Source organism: Chlorocebus sabaeus, chromosome 20, assembly GCF_047675955.1.
Source record: "Chlorocebus sabaeus isolate Y175 chromosome 20, mChlSab1.0.hap1, whole genome shotgun sequence".
Taxonomy (NCBI): domain Eukaryota; kingdom Metazoa; phylum Chordata; class Mammalia; order Primates; family Cercopithecidae; genus Chlorocebus; species Chlorocebus sabaeus.
In genome coordinates this window covers 89,358,247-89,371,226 of record NC_132923.1, presented here as the reverse complement: position 1 = coordinate 89,371,226, position 12,980 = coordinate 89,358,247, and the positions used below count along the sequence as shown (strand labels likewise).

Below are 12,980 nucleotides of genomic sequence, written 5' to 3'. Positions count from 1 at the left end.
CAAATGGGGTAGCTTCCTCCTGCCCCCTGACCTCTGGAGTTTCCTGGGAGATGTGGGTGGGCTTGAGGTGTCAGAGTCTGCCCCAAGATGAAATGTGGCTGGAGATTCTGGAGTCTGGACCACCAGGAAAAGGCAAGACTGTCCCGGTCTGGAGGGCCGTGCATCCTTTGGTGGCTCTGTGAGCATCCAGCACTCACCTCGCTGAGCGCCAGGGCTGGAACTGGCAACACATGGATTTGATTGTTTGGGAAATCTGTGTGGGGGGCCTAGGGTGGGGGAGCAGGGGTGGAACAGCTGATCAACCTAAAAATAGCAGAGCCTGGAATCCTGAGGGTGCCCCATTCCAAATTTGGAAGTGGCCTGTAATGTTCTCCGTATCGGGCACCCTATGTGGGTGGCTTTTTGATGACTTGGGCAAGCATCACTGTGGCAGCTGCACTGGGACAGGGAAGGTCTGGGCTCTGGTCCTGGTGCAGCCTCTCACTGGCTGAGTGACCTGGGCAGAGAAGGCCCATACGTTCTCTGGACTCCTGCTGTTTGCCTTGCCCCAGCTGCTTCGTAATTTCTGCGCTGATATTCTGGCAAGGTGGTTAGAGAGATGCGTTTAGATAAATGTAAACTGTGAAGTGCTGCATATACATTTGTGGTCACTGGAAAAAGGGAAGGCACCCTGGGAGGGAAGGTTTTATTACAGTGTCCAGGTATAGCTTCCGATGCCTTCCCGTCACTCCCAGCCTATTCTCCTAGATATTTCCTCTTGATTCTTCATAGAAAACGCTTCCTTTGACGGAGCTAAAATCAGAATAGCACCCCCGTGGAACGGGCTGTACTGACGGGTACTGAACTTTCTGTCACTGGAGGCATTCAAGACATAGACAGACAATACCTGGCGGGGATATCATTTATGGCTTAGACTAGATGCTGATGAACTTCCTCTGACCCTCAGAACCTGGTCTTCTGTCCATGGGGGCTACAGTCTACCTCTTATCTCTGACTTGGGAGTGTCCTGCCCAGATCTGGGGCAGACCCACTACCCTGGGCCCCCTGCACTGATGGAGACTAAATGACTTCAGCACCTTCACTGCCCATCAGTGTTCATGGGTCCAGTCTTCACCACACCTGGGTCTCCTCTTCTAGACATACTCCAATGCTTTAGTTATGTAATCCCCCAGGACCTCAGTTTCCCCACCTGCAGAATAGAGATGCTAATGCCAGGAATTCCAGCTTCGCAGAACTGCGTAGGGACAAGATGACATCATCTTGCAGGCACCTCAGAAACCACAAAATTCCCCTTCACTGACTCTGCTCTGGAGGATAGACTGAGGTCTGGGGAGCAAGGTTCTGCTTAAGGTCATATATGAAACATTGGCAGACCCAGCCCTTAAATCCTGGTTTCTCAGTCTGCAGTCCTGTACTTGGAGCATACTCATGTACTGAGGGGTCTTACATCATGACGAACCCCAGTTTGAGTCTTGCCAGTCACTGGCTGTGTAGTTGGGGCAAGTCATGCCACTTCTTTGTGCTTTGGTTTTCCTATCTGGGCACTATAATGTCCCCTTGGGGAGCTGCAGAGCAGATTGGACGAGACAGCATGTGGGAGGAGGCCAGGCTCTAAGAAATCAGGCTGCAGAAGCAGCATGGGGCTGGCAGTTTGGAAATGCCCCTGAGCTAAGAGACAAGAAGGAACTAGGTGTCAGCAGCGCATCTTGAAGGAGTTGGGGTAGGGAAGACAGAGGTTACAGGAAATGGCAGACATTTTTTGCTGAATTAAACCATTAGGAGTGACCCCCAAGGGGTAGGGAAGGAGTCTTGTCTTCAGAGGATCTCCTCGTTAAGGTCTGTCTCATCCTGCAGTCCTTCCTGAGCCACTAGCAGAGCTGGCTTCTTCTCCCGGGCTTCCTTGAGCTTTGTGATACCTGCTGACAGAAAGGCTTTTCAACACCATGGGGGAGATGAACAAACTTGGGTTTGAAAGCCTTACTAGCTGTTTGACTTTGGGGGAGTCACTCTTGAAGCCTTAGTTTTCTCAACTGTAAAATGGGCACTAATAGTGTCAACCACATGGCTATGCTGTGAAAATGAAGTGGCTTAATATTGAGAATGTGTATAAACAAATGGAGCCATTGTTGTGATGGCAATGATGACATCCAGTTATTCACTCATTCATTCAAAAACCCCACAATGCATTCATTCTCTGAGTTCTTGATGGCCGCTAGAGACACCGCAGGGGTCAAACACTCCTTGACTCTCAGGAGCTCAGAATCTAAGTGATCAATGTGCAAACCCACAATTCCAACTCAAATAGAGTGCAAGCTCCTGGGGTTGGGGGGTAGGGGAGATAATCCTATCAGATCCAGAGGACACACAGGAGACCCCAGGCTGCCAGCGGTCAGGAAAGGCTTCATAGAGAAGGAAACACTAAGCCGAGAGCTGAAGGAGAAGCTGACTTTGCTCAGGTGGACAAGCTAGGAAAGACACCCCAGGCCAAGAGCACAGCATCTGCCACACCCAGAGGCAGGAAAAACAATGGGGACCCCTAAGCAGATTGGGGTGGCTGGAGCATAGAGCAGCATCCTGGACCCAAGACCCCACGAGGGTCTCAGGACCATCTCCTCACCCAAGGGGCTGTGGAGAGTCACAGCCAGAAGGACCCTACAGGAGGGCTGCATTTTGATGATGATGATGATGATGATGAAGATGTGAAAATGACTTGTTGCTGGCAGCACTGTCTAGACCCTGCTTTCTGAAGAGCGCTGCTTGCTCTTGCGAGTTGGCTCGCAAATGCTCCCATAGGTTGGAGGTGCACTGGCAGTAGGAAACGGAGGCACTCAGTACTCTTGGTAAATAGGAAAGAGCTCTCCAACCAAGAATGCCCATCCAGGAGGGCCCTGAGGCTGCTGAGTTCTCCTCTGTGGGGCTGTATCCACCACTATGTCCTCTGGGCCTAGCACAAGGTGGCCTCAGTACTGTGAAGTGAGGGGGACCCTCAGAGAGGGACAGGGTCACACAGTCATCCCCACCTGCCTGCCCCCTCTGGCCTTTTCCATCCCATTCATCTGGTTAGGCCGCTGCTCCCATTCCCCTGTCAGCCTGGTGGACAGCATCCTCACAGGGGAGAGCTGGTAGGCTAGGCTGGTGGTCCCCACTGCCCTCCCCAGCTTCTGACCGACTCCCCTTACCCACCCTAGCTCCCAGGATTGTCCGTGGGCAAGCGGCAACCTTCCAAGGAGTCCTTGAAGCCATCCTTGTCTTCTTGACCAAAGGCATCTGGGGTCTGCCAACCCCTCCTCCGCCGAGAGGGAAAGACAATACGCCGATAATGATCTAATATTTATACAACGCCTTTCTACCAGATGCATCCCAACAAAGTTTACAAGCTGTCCCTGCTGACGGCGCAATGTATTCCAGATCCTCTCCAGCCCCTGCCCCGCCCCCGCCCTGCGGCCCCCACTCCCTCTTGGGCCCAAATGCCAGCAGAGGCTCATAAATCCACCTGAGGGATAGGAGAGCCCAGCTGGCCTGAGGGACCGGCCCTTCTCTGACCCTCTCAGGCACTGCCCTGCATGGGCATCATTTATGCTCATGACTAGGGGAAAAAAAGCCGTCCTGAGGAGGGGCAGGGCCGTACTCCGGTTTTGAAGTGTGGCCAAAGCTCACAGCACCCAGCGAGCCTCTCCCCTAGCCCTCCATAGCCTCAGACCCGTGGGAGGGACAGAGGGAGGGCCCGGCTGGCTGGGCACAAATGTTCCTCCCAGTCACTTCCTCCGCAGCCGGCTCCATGAATGAGGATTTGTGTTCCTTCCCTCCCCATAAATTGCCCTTGGTCACCAGGGCCATGTTCTGTGTCAGAGTCCCTGACCACCAGTCTTGGACAAAACCTGCTTTGTGAAGTCCGGGTGGAAGACAAACAAATGATTATTACCTTCATTTATCCCCTCCCCCCACCTTTTTTTCTTGGCCTGGAGTTAAGACCTTTTTTCTCTGTCAACAATCTTGACTTTGTTCCCCAAGAAGGAAACAGCTCTCGGAGCGACTTGCAGAGATGCTGCTTGCGAGAAAACCGTTTGGGAGGAGGGTGAAAAAAGACAGAGGTTACAGGAAATGGCAGACATTTTTTGTTGAATTAAACCATTAGGAGTGACCCCCAAACCAGAGCCAGGCAGAGGGAACAACTGGATACATTTAGGTCAGGACAAGCAGCCAAGTGAGGAGCTGAAACCAATTACCATAAATGAATGTTTCTCTTTTATTCACGACCACCGTGCCTGTTCCCAGGATGCTCTTGGGCGTCTTATAAAAACAGATGAACTCTCTGGTTTTGTTCGGGGAGTTATTAGCTAATGCAACTGTTGGGCAATTTATCAAACATTAGCACATGCTGTGATTAATGACCAAGAGAAGTCGTCACTGGCTGGTCCAAAGCCGTAGAGGCTGCCTGGACTTCAGGGCTTAGGGTAGGGTCTTCTCCTTGGTGAGAACTTTATTTAGGATGTTGTTTCCCTAAAAGTAACAGCCACCCTCAAGTCCATCCCTTTGGTAGGCTTCTTCTGGTCATGAGCCACTTAGGTGAGGAGATGGTCTTAAGACGCTGGTGGGGTATTGGGTCCAGGATGCTGCTCTGTGCTTTGGCCACCCCAGTTTGCTTAGGGGTCCCTATTGTCTTTCCTACCTCTGGGTGTGGCAGATACTGTGCTCTTGGCCTGGGTTGTCTATCCCAGCTTGTCTACCTGAGCAAAATCAGCTCCTCCTTCAGCTCTCGGCTCAAATGTTTCCTTCCCTGACTCCTGGCAGCCTGGGGGTTCCTTCTGTGTGTCCTCTGGATCTGATGGAACTGTCTTTCCTCACACTCCATATTTGAGTCGGATCTGGGGATTTGCAGGTTGCACTATATTCGAGTCAGAACTGGGGATGTGCAGGTTGATCACCTAATTTCTGGGCTCCTGGGAGTCAAGGTGTGTTTGATCCCTTGTGGAGTCTCTCGTGCCCAGCCAGAGCTCAGAAATGGGTTGCATGGAGAGTTTTTGAATGAGTGAATGAGTGAACAGCAGACCCATACCCAGCAGTGTGCTCCTGTGACTCCTATAGTCTTAGGCTGTCTTTCTGTCCACGAAAGCAAAAGGATCGTGGTTCTCCCAGCACAGGTTCACCCTGTTGTGGAGCTGCAGGAAACTGGCATCCAGTTGAGAGCCACACGGGGGAGGAGTCTTAGTGTGGCAGTGGTATAGCTACTTTCTCTCTGCAGGCCTCAGTCTCCTCATCTGTGAAATGGGCTAGTAACATATCCAGAGCTTCTTGAGAGGAAAGTTGCAGAGGGCTACATGGTTTTGGGGGCATTTCCAATTCAAAAGGAGAGGGAAGGAAGCAAAGCGAATTAAAGCTGTTCTACCCTTTGCCCTTGAGTAAAGGACTTGAAGATAGGGATGGTTCAGCTTCTTCAAGGGCCAGATGTTTGGCTAAAATGACTGTCTGTGTCAGGACGGAGGAAAGAGCTGATCTTCAGAATCAGGAGGAGTTGCATCCTGTCCTGCTCAGCTGTGTTTTTGCTGTGTGACCTCACACAATTCACACCATCTCTTGGAGCTTCAGTTTTGGTTCTGAAGAATGGGACAATAATACTTCACACCGTGGGGGATGTCAATGTCTAAAAAGTGCTGAGTTCAGCTCCTGGCCCAGAGCAGGGTCTCCTTAAATAGTGGCTTCTATTATTGTTATTAAATATATTAACAAATGTCACTGGCAGGTGAGAAGCATCCTTGTTGTTCGTTGCAGACAAGATATTTGGTACGACTCTTGGTGTTACAGAATTAACAGTCTTCCTCCCTGCTAATTCCCCCATGTATGTTTCCAGCCTAGCAGCGGTCCCTTTGCCAGACTGCAGCGGGCTTTTCCCTGCTGAGCTGTACCATCCCAGCCTGCTGGGGCCGACATCTGCCAGAAAAGCAGACCACCTTCTCAGATTTTCCATTGCAGCTGGGAGAGAGACGAGGTCAGGCTGGCAGAGCAAATTACAAAGAAGCCTCTGGCTCTAGCTCCCACTCTGGCGGGGCAGGCCCCTCATGTGGTGGGCGAGGCACTGCCAAGGAACTGGCCCCAAATGGGTCTGTAGCAGCAGGCGTCCACCCACCAGGACATATAGGAGCCCCTGAGTTACCCTGGGTTAGCAAAGAGCAGGGAAGTACGCAAGCAAGGCAGAGAGTGTCTTCCTGTCTGCAGAGAAGGGCCATGGTTTGAGTCCAGGCTCTGGAAGACTTCAGGCAGGTTGCTTCGCCTCTCCCAGATGCAGCTTCCTCTATCTGTAAAATGGGAACAAATGTGGGTCCACACTCCCTTAACTGACATGCGTGAAGCCAGATGTATTTGGAAGTCAGAACTTTTCAGATTTTTAGGAAGTCGTGTTGTATATACCATACTTTATAAAACAGCCAAAGCCGGGTAAGGGGAGCAGCCTGTAAACAAGCACTTGCTGATTTCTGCAGTGAAATGGATGAATACTCACATTAAGTAGAATTAGTAAAGATCATAAATAGCCCCATGTAGGTTCAGGCTGGGTTTTTTGACACCAGAACAATTTGCTGCAAATTTGTGGAAAAGCTCTACTTTTTCTGATCATCTTGGATTTTGGAATTGATAGCAGACGAGGGACCAGTGATGTCTATGCCATGGGCTTATGGTGAAGACAGCAAGAGAGAGTGGATGTAAGGCAGCTTGCAGATTTTCAGAAAATGGGAAGTATTAGTTCCCCCAGACTGGTAGTTCTCCACCTTGGCTACACATTGGAGCCACCTGGGGAGCTCTAAAATCTATGATCCCCAGACCCACCCCACTGACAGCGTGAAATCTGCAGCCCTAGCAGTGATGTTTCAAAGCACTCCTTGGGTGATTCTTGTCTTCTTCTTTTTCGTTTTTTTAAATGAAAGCTTTATTGAGACATGATTCACTTACCATACAATTCACCTGTTTAAAGTGTATAATGTAATGGCTTTTAGTATTTCAGAGTTGTGTAAGCATCACCACCATCAATTTAAGAGCATTTCATCACCTTAAAAAGAAGCACCATATTCTTTTGCTTTCACTCACTTACTCCTCCACCTCCCCAACCCTAAGCGACCTCTCATCTACCTTCTGTCTCTACAGATTTCTTATTCTGGACATTTCATATAAATGGAATCATATAGTATGTATGGTCTTTTGTGACTGGCTTATTCCACTTAGCATATCATTTACAAAGTTCAAGGTTCATCCCCGCTGTTGCATGTATCAGTACTTCATTCTTTCTATGGCTGAAAAACCTAATTTGGTGTATCCATTTATCTGGTAGTGGAAATTCCGGTTGTTTCCACCTGTGTGGAACATTTGTATACAAGTTTCTGTGTGAACATATGTTTTCCTTTCTCTTGGATATATAACTAGCAAGAGGAATTACTGGGTCAAATGGTAACTCTATGTTCAACTTTTTGAGGAACCGCCAGACTTTTTCCCAAAGTGGTTACACCATTTTATATTCCCACCAGCAGTGTATGAGGGTTCTGATTTCTCCACGTCTTTGTTTTCTCTGACTTTTTGATTATAATCATCATCCTGAGTGTGAAGTGGTATCTTATTATGGCTTTGATTTGTATTTCCCTGATGACTAATAATGTTGAGCATCTTTTTATGTTCCTATTAGCCATTTTTTCTATCTTATTTAGAGAAATATCTTTTCAGATCCTTCATCCATTTTAAAATTAGCTTTTTAAAATTATTGAGTTTTGAGGGTTGTTTATATGTCCTTGGTACAAGTCCCTTGTCAGACATATGATTTACAAATATTTCCTCTCATTCTGTGCATTGTCTTTCCACTTTCTTGATAGTATCCTTGGAAGCACAAAAGTTTAAAATTTTGATAAAGTCCAATTTATATATTGTTTTCTTTTGTTGTTTGTGCTTTTGGGGTCATATCTGAGGACTCATTGCCATATTCAAGGTCTCAGAGGCTTATCCATGTTTTCTTCGGAGAGTTGTATAGTTTTAGCTCCTACATTTAGGTCTTGCATCCATTTTTAGTTAATTTTTGTATATGATGTGAAGTAAGGGTTCAATTTCATTTTTTCACATATGGCTATCCAGTTGTCCCTCCATGGGTGGTGCATGTACAGTTTGAGACTCACTACCTTAGATCATTAACCCCAGGAAGGCTGAATTTGTGTTTCCTATGTCTTAGAAAACCACAGCAGCAGCACAAGAATGAGTGGGTGGATGGATGGATGGATGGATGGATGGATGGATGGATGAGTCATGAGGACAAATGTGCCATGAGTCACAGACTCTGAGTGTCAGGTCAGAAAACGGGTAGGTATTGATGGAGATCAACCTCCTTACTAGGGAGAACCCCCTCTTGGTATGGCAGAGCTTGTCCCAGACTCTTTTCCTTTATGTTCGGCGGTGAGGAGCTCCCTCTCCACAGAGCTAGTCACTGGGGAAGCATCTTATTGACCCGTAGGAAAGTTCATTCTCACACAGAGCTGAAACCTGCCTCCTTTATGCCTTCACCCCTTCCCCCAGCCCTGGCTCTGCCCTCTGGGGCCCTCCGCCAGTGCTTCAGCTTCCTTTGCTGTGGGCTAGCTCTGAAGATTGTGTGACAATGAGGGTGGCTGGCGGTGGCTTCCTCTCCTGCAGGCTGAGCAGCACCCACTTCTCACAGGGTGGGGTTGTTGGCCCCTCATACCCTGGCTGCCCTCTGCGCATCCATCCCAGCCATCCCTGTTCTGCCAAAGGGCAGGCCCAGGACCTGACACAGCCCACCAAATGGCATGTAACCAACCAGCTCAGAGAAAAGCAGGTCGTTTTTTCTCCCTCCATTTGGCCTGTACTCTGAGCAAGCAGTGCATTGCTATTGCTATTTTTCATTAGCCCCAACACAGTGCTTGCTCAGATTAAGCTTATGGTACTCATTAACAATATACATAATGTATTATTTTATTATGCTATATCGATATCATCAATATTATTATTAATGATATATTAGGCTCTATTAATGCTGATGATGATCATCTACTGTTTACTCTATGCCAGCATTATGCACAGTGCTTTATAAACATTGTCTCATTTGATTTTTTAAAAGGGATATATTTTTGTAATCCATTTTAGAGAAAAGTGAGTCTCAGAGTGGTGAAGTAGCTGACTCAAGGCCACCAAGCTTGGATTTGCACCTGTGTTTGCCTTCACAGACCCTGATTTTGAGCTCTGTGCTATCCTGCCTCCTGATGACTGTCTTTCTTGAGGGTGGTGCTTTCCTCAGTGTTTCCAGCCTGCCTCTCTGTTTTTGCTGACAGATTTCTGACCAGTCAAGGATGAGCAGAAGCAGAGTCCTTAGTATTCCATTCTAGCCCCTGCCCAGCTGAAAGAAGAATCCTTCAAGATTGTGCAGTGGGTTGGCAGCATCACTCACAGGCATTGTCTTTGAACCCCTGGTACTTCTTCTGGGGACTAAAGAGGCAATCACCATAGCACCTTCCCTTTCCTGGTGCTTGCTGCATCCCAGAGCAGGGTCACTAGGCATGCGGAGCCCACCAAACCTTCAAGGAGGAGTAGGCAGGGTATATTGTACAGATGGGCATAGAGCCCAGCTGCAGCCAGACTGGACCATGTTTTGCAGCCTTGCCCTCCAAGGAGGCACTGGCTGTTCTCACACTGCCAACCTGGCACAAACCCCTGTGGCTGTGAGCAAGTTGGATGTGGCCTGCAGAACCCTTGGAGGCTGGCACGTGTCGAAAGAAGAAAGTTCCTTGGAACCACTTTGCAAGTTTATTAGGCACATTTTCAAGGCCCAAACAGGCTCCCAGAAGTTACAAAAATGGCTGGTGATTTATTTCTAGTCAGTGTAGTTTGACTAATTCAATTCAATTCACTATAGCATACTAGAAATAATTCCTATCTTCTCATCCACTCTTTAACTTATTCATTAGTGATTCTCTCATTCATTCATCACTATATTCAATTATTTTTGCTTGTTTGCTCATTCATTCACTTACTCCGATACCTCATAGGTCTACTTCCTCACCTCTTTTAAGTATTTTTCTCAAATGTCACATTTATAGTGAGGCCCTCCATTCTATCCTCCACCATAGGAAAAGCCCTTTTCCTGTTTAGATTTTCTTCATGCATTTTCCTAATATACTATCTAATTTACTTATTTGTTTTATTCATTGTCTGACTCTGCTGATTGTAATAAACAGAGATTGTGTCTATTGCTTTTATGACTAGATTCTCAGTGCCTAGAATAGTGTCTGGAACATAAGGGGATTGATAAGTGTTTATGGAATTAATGAATGTATTTATTTTATTCAAGAAATACAGTTCTGAGAGTCTGCTGGATAAAGAGTTGTTTTTGAAGGGGGTCAGGATCCAGGACAGGTGCTTGGGATAGACGCTTGTGGGGTGAACTTTGAAGGCTGGGGATGCTTGTGTTAACAGAGGTAGTAATGGGTGACAGGTGGATCATTGTAGGCTGGTGGGACAGCTAGTACAAAGCCAAGTGGAAAAGTACAGGCCGTGTTTGCAGAGATGCTCCTGAGGCCAAATGGCTGGATTTGGTGAGTAATCGAATGTAGGGGCTGAGGGTGAGGGAAGCCTTGGGGATGACTGAGATTGTGTGTTGGAAACTCTGGGTGGAAGTGATGTCATTAACCAAGGGAGACACTGGAGGCTTCAAAAAAAGGAAAGACGATGGCTTCAAGACCTCTCTTCCAAAAGCAACTTTCAATTGCAATTTGACCCATGTTTTTTGTGTTGTGTTGATTTTATTTTTGATTCACATTGTCTGCTTCTGCCAGGCGCCTGGAGAAGAGGGTGTTTTAGGCGCCTCATCCATCTCTGCTGTCTTACATCTGGGTGTCTGTGAAATGTGGCTTCTTGGTGGAACGTGAAAGGGGTTTGCACAATGGAAGACCCACCCATGGGCTTTCCTTTGCTGTGGCTGGCATGAGCTGTGGTGAGACTGGGCTGGGAAATGAGGCATTAGTGTTTGACACTTGGACTTGATTGCCTCCAAATGATTGTCTGCCTTTTGAAAATTATAGAGAAGCCTGCTTTGGAATTTTGAGCAGACATCAGCCACAGCTCCACAGCTATGGATTTTATGTGAAATTACAGCCGGAAGAGGAGGAAGGGAGAGGAGCAGCTGGAAGACTCCCGGGGGGAGGAGTCTTTAAAGGGCTGTTCCCTGGCAGAGCAAACAGACCTGTTCTGTGGGGTCCCTGAAGGAGGCACAGGGGGGAGGCTCTAAAGCCTATAAAACAGCCCTCTCATAGTCAGATATTCCCAAAGATGAGATGGGTTGCCTTTGAAAGTAGTGAGCTCCCTGATCTGTGAAGTATGCAAGCAGGGGCTGAACAGATAATTATTAGACAGCCTGCAGAGTGGCTTCTTGTTCTAGGTGGGTAACTGGAGTGGACTTCACTTTGAGGTACTTCCAGGACTCTTGTTCTAAGCTGCTAAGAGATTTCAGAGATTAAGCATGTCGCATCATTGCCATTGTCCCTCTTCCAACTCTGAGACATCCTCCTTCTCCCACCATCCAAATCCATGGCCTTGAATGATGGAAATTAAGACATCAAGAATAGGTCAGAGTAAAAGTGTTCCAACTAATGAATGAAAAAAAAGGACAGAATTTGGTATCACCCACTACTTTGCAATACCCACAGAATTAAAGGAGCTAGACAGTGAACATCAATGGCTGCCAACAATCTCAGAAAGAGACACAGCCAGACCTTGTGTGTTCCCAATGAAAGTGCACAACTCCACCTGTTGTCTTGCCAAAGGGGTTTGAGCCTAAGTGTGATCTACTTTCTGGACCCAGCTGCCAATTTGAAGGAAAAACAGGACAGAAGCACATGGTAAATGGCATCATGAATTGGCAAGCAGCAAAATCCAGACTATGGAAACTCTTTAGGTCAAAGAGCCAGGGCACTTCCATGGATAAACTGTCCGGTAGAGCAAGGGATGGAAGTGGAAGGCTGGGGATCACAAGAGACCTAAAATACATCCAATATAGGAAATAAACATGACTGAATAATAGTGTCTAGGGATGTACATTTAGGTGATCAAATTATAAGGAAAAGCAAGAAAATAGTAATTATAAAAGTTAGAATGTGTGATTACTTTTGGAGAAGAGAGAAGAGGCACCTGGAGGGGCTTCTCTGGTGGCCAACACAGCTTTATTTCTTACCTTGGGAATGGTTGCAAAGGTATTCACCTTAGAGTGATTCATTAAACAATATGTTTGCTTTGTGTGATTTTCTGTTATTTTATAATAAAAGGTTAAAAAGACTAAGTCACATATGTGGCATTTTGGTCTTACCCTCAAGCGCCTGAATATTGGCAGCCCTTGTCTGCTCGGAGTTGGGTGACCCTGACTGGCAGTGGTCTCTTTCTTCCAGTTTCCAAGACACTCTGAAACACAGGACAAAGAGATAAAGAACATGGAGAAACATCCCTATGATGGAAAAAACAAAACAAAACAAAACAACCCACATTACTTAAAAACATCAGCAACAGTAATAATAACAACAACAAAAAAACCCATCTGCAAAATTTGCAGGTCTCCAGTTAAGCTGGTGTGTCCCTTCCTAATTAGTCCTTCCTCGGATGAGAATGGGTCTGGGTCCATATTGGGGAAAGGTGGTGGTGGTGATGGCGGCAGCTGGGTGCCTGTGAGAAGCCTGAGGCCGTCTCCTCTGTCTTTCCCATCCCCTGAGACCACCACTGCCTGGCAGTATTGGCTTGGGAAGCTCTGCATGGCCCCAGGGCTGCTCAGTCTCCTGGGAGAGGTGCTACTCTGTTTCCTGTGGGATAAGGCACAGGGACATATTTAGAGAAACGCAAAGTGAAATTGAAATCCCTTGGGAAATGCCTTGGGAGGGGTGGTGTGGAAAGGTTCCGGAGCCTGCTCAGTGGCTCCAAGTTTTATAGTCTGGTGAACAGGGAGCCTGGCCCTTGTCCCG

At 47.4% G+C, this 12,980-nt stretch overlaps 1 long non-coding RNA gene across 1 annotated transcript in view; it reads left to right on the top strand.

Annotated features, from left to right (window-relative positions):
* LOC140709380 (uncharacterized) overlaps positions 1–12,980 on the top strand; it is a 170,953-nt gene that overhangs the window by 37,342 nt on the left and 120,631 nt on the right. The window lies entirely within an intron of this gene.